This window comes from Arachis duranensis, chromosome 3 (genome assembly GCF_000817695.3).
Source record: "Arachis duranensis cultivar V14167 chromosome 3, aradu.V14167.gnm2.J7QH, whole genome shotgun sequence".
In the NCBI taxonomy this organism is placed as follows: Eukaryota; Viridiplantae; Streptophyta; class Magnoliopsida; order Fabales; family Fabaceae; genus Arachis; species Arachis duranensis.
Window position 1 is genome coordinate 78,628,353 of NC_029774.3, and position 4,405 is coordinate 78,632,757.

General features: G+C 36.3%; 1 pseudogene; it reads left to right on the forward strand.

Annotated features, from left to right (window-relative positions):
- The first annotated feature begins 686 nt into the window (after positions 1–686).
- On the forward strand, positions 687–1,587 carry LOC107479620 (transcription factor MYB87-like; annotated as a pseudogene).
- The last annotated feature ends 2,818 nt before the right edge of the window (positions 1,588–4,405 follow it).

Here is a 4,405-nt window from a genome sequence, read left to right on the forward strand (position 1 = left end):
TCTATCTATAGATTATAGTTTCCTGTGTCTCTTGTTATTTTTTATTTTTTTCAAACCCTTGCTTCAGCAGTCAACTATCCTGTCTATCACATTTGTGTTGTTGTAGATGTTTGGGGCACCCAGTTATCATGGCCTATTGGGCTGGGCATGGTAGTGTGGCCCACTTTGGATGATGAATGAATCATGGTCCATTTGATATGGTGATGAGTATTAAGGACTATTCTTTTTGTGGCTCAAGCATGTGATGTAATGGCAAAGAGGTTTGCCTCAAATGAAGTCACATCAGGATCGAATTCTAATGTGGTGAATGCTATGGTGCCTAAAATGTGGTGCCTATTTATTAAAAAGAGTTAAAAATTAATATTTAATTTAAAAGATATAAAAATAAATAATTTTTAAAAATTTAAAACTTACAACAAAAAGAAAGTTAGGCAAAATTTAGGCACCATATCATAGACACTATAGAATTGGCTTTCTAATGTAGTTGTTAGGTTAGTGTGTGGGTGTATTGTATGACCAAAAAAAAAAAGGAAAAAAAAGTACTATTCTTTTCTTTTTCTGTTAAATACTTAACGTTTGATTGTACCTTGTGGTTGACCGGTTCTCACTTGAAAATTGAAAAAATGGGGTCTATTTAAATAGCTTCTAGTTGTGGTATGCCCTAACAAAAGACAGAGAGAGCGGCAATGGGAAGAAGTCCATGCTGTGACAAAGCTAACGTGAAAAGAGGGCCATGGTCTCATGAAGAAGATGAAATACTCAAAAGCTACCTCAACAAACATGGCTCTGCTGGTAACTGGATAGCCCTTCCTCTCAAAGCAGGTTTCAGATCTCATCTCTCATCTACCTCCTTGTGTTTATTTGTTTGTTGCCTGTCATTGTCTCTTTCTATCTGACTAATGATGATCAAGGCCTTAAACGCTGCGGGAAAAGCTGTCGTCTGAGATGGCTCAACTATCTCAGGCCTCACATCAAGCATGGAGCTTTCACTGACGATGAAGACAAACTTATCTCCACCCTTTATGCTACCATTGGAAGCAGGTAGTAACAACCATCAACTACTTAACTTGGATCTTCTTCATTCATTTTATGTATTACGACGTTGTTTCTGTGTGTGTTAAGGTGGTCCCTTATAGCAGCTCAGCTACCTGGAAGAACTGATAATGATGTCAAAAATCACTGGAACACTAAGCTTAAGAAGAAGTTCTTCGCAGGAGGAATAAACACTGCCAATGCCACTACTGTCCTCAACACTGCTTCTCAAAGTTCCCAACTTTCACTCCTCAAGTTGAAGCCTTTGATCATAATAACAACACCCCAACTACTTGTTTTGAGTCTGCTGTTTTGGATTTGTACCAAACACCATTCCCAGTTCCATCAAAAATGCTGCCTTTGGAATCAGACATTTCAGCTACTAATCCCTTGGTAATGAAAGAGAAAGATCATGTTGGTCATCAGTGGCTTGGTTATTATGCTGAAGAAGATGATTCCTTCTTGCTTGATATTGTGCAAAATGGATTTGCTTATTCTCAAGATAAAAACACCCAACTAGACCCATCATCGTCGTCGTCGTCCTCATATATCTAATCAATTATATTAATGATAGCAGGATGCAATGAAATGATATTTGAGTTCAATTAAGAGTTCTAGTATCCTTTTGCATATTATTAGTCGTGCTCTTTAATATTCATTCATTGTCACACGAAAGTTACACCGATATGCGGACGTTAAAGGATCCTGAAATTAAAGTGTCACGAAAGTTGCGTTGGCTGCTCAAATATACAATTTCCAACAATGCCAGGGTCCCCCCATCTGACAATTATTAACAGCTACCGTTTGTCTCTTTCTGGGGCACCATTAATAATAGATCGAGGATGCATTATGATTATAGGACTGCTTCCTGAACCATAACCTTCACATATTATACAAATGAATCTCTAAGTATCAATCTATCACATCCTGTAAACAAGGGTTTAACGATCGTGTGTGCTAAAAGGATACGTTAAGATAAGGAAAAGTATAGGGTACCAACATATTATCTGCCAACTTATTACCAATAATGATTAATTATTATATTTTAAATACATATACAAAGAGACACATCTAAAAAATATATTTATAAAGACACTTCTATTAAACATAGCTATAAAAAAGACATTTTTATTAGACACATCCACAAAGACACTTCCATTAAATACTCTTATAAATAAAAGTTGGTAGATGTTGGCAGAAATGCTGTTGGTAACGTAGCGGGATCGGATAAGATAATAAATTAAAATTTTTTTATTAAAAATATAAATATTTAAATTTTTAATACATTTATTTTGAAACACACGCGCCAGAGAAAAAAAAAACCCTCCTTTTCCATTCGCACTTCATTATGAAAAAACGTTGCATCTTCAATACGAAACCAAGACACAAAAACACTCATTCTCTTCGAATTTCTCTCAACATCACTCAAACTTCAATCACATTCTCTGTGGAAACCACTATTGGAAAGGAATCAGAAGAAGATTTCGTAAGCAACAACCAGAAACAAACGAAAACAGCAACAAAGACTACCAAAGGTATGAGAAAATTACTATTCATTTAAAATATTGCAATGTCGCGTTTCTTCTAGTTGCATTTTAGTTTTACTGGATTGATTTGCTTCGTTTAATAGATTGAACTATTGTGAATGATTTTTACAGTATAACTAGGCCTTGGAATGAAATTTGTTGTTATTTTCATGCAATTCAATGGATAGTGTAACTAGGGCTTTAAGATATACGTGCTTGTTCTTATTGGTGTGAATAGTTTAACTAGAAGAGCTTTAAAATTGGTTGTTACTCTAACATCCTAATTAGCCTAAGCCTTACCCCACGTTGTAAAGCAAAAGTTAATCAGAGATTATGACAGTTTCTAAGCTTATACCTAATATATATATATATAGAAAGAATAGTATAGTCTACAAGCCCGATGAAGGATATAGCTCAAAACAGGATTTTTAAAAGCGCAAAACGTACTAACGAAGCTACTAGCTTAAGGCACAAGAAACCAATAAGATATGACAAAAGATAAGTATATAATATCATAGGAAACTAGTCACGACTCGTGGAGTTTAAGCCAGCTAGTCATATACAAGTATATAAAACCATACAGTGAAAACAGCTTATACAAGTTTTGTTCTCTCATATATATGCCTTTAGGCAAACCAAAATACAAAAGAAGAGATGTATAAACAAAATAAACCAAAAAGACTCCAAAAGAATCCAAGATCCTCCGCTTCTGTCACCATCCAAAATAACTCACCGAGGTGGGTTGCGACCTGCATCTGAAAAATACAACAAAAATATAGTATGAGAATAGGAGGTTCTCAATATAGTAACAGTGCCCAGTGATGTAGGACATAAGACCTCGGGATGCCAAAGGCAATCCTAAGCTCCATATCAATCACAAGATTTCATTACTTAAGCATTCTGAAACAGATAAGCATAATATATCAACATTGACTTAAATAAACCAAGTAATCCATCTTAGGGGATTTCTACTCTAACCAAACACCGCTGTCCCACTGCCTTCACCAACCGATCCTCCATGCAATCCCATCGCCACCGCCTTCCGAACCTCCTCAATCCCAGTAGCACTACTAGAAAATTAGTTATTACAGACGGATATTTTCGACGGATTTTATCCCACTGAAATACAGACGGAATTTCAGAGGGATTTTTTTGTCGAAAAACAAAAAAAATAGATTAGCATAAATTACAGACGAAAAAGAGAATCCGTCTATAATTCCGTCGGAAAAATTAATTTTTTTTTTCCGTGAAATGGTTACAGACGGATTTTCCGTCTGTAATTAAGTAGACAAGATGCTCGTTTTATTAAATTATTACAGACGGATTTTCCGTCTGTAATTTAAATTTTTCGTCGAAAAATATTCAATTAAACCTAAATGACACACGAGCTTCTTTCAGATCAAACATGAGCTTCTTCTTCTTCTCTCTGTAGCACGAGCTACTTCATTCTTCTCTCCGTGGCTGCTTCTTCCGCCGCTGCAGCTGCCGCCGTTGCGTCGCACAATCTCTCTCTATCATCCTTTGCATCGCACGAGATCCCTCCGCCGCCGCCGCTCTCGTCGCATCTACTCCCATCGTCGCAGATCTCTCTTTGCCACCGCTCTCATCGCATCTACTCCCTCTGGCTCCTCTTCCATCTAATCTCAACTCGCTCTCTTAGTTCTTCTCGTAACCATCTCAAATTTCAGGTATATATATCCTGATTTTGTGATTCTGTTCTTCGTGATAAATCTTAGGGCTTAATTTTTCTGTGCCGTTTTTAGATTTATCATACTCTACTTTTGTGCTTTGTTTGAATCTGCAGGTTTACTCTGATTTTGATGAATTATTTTCTGCAATCGAAGCTT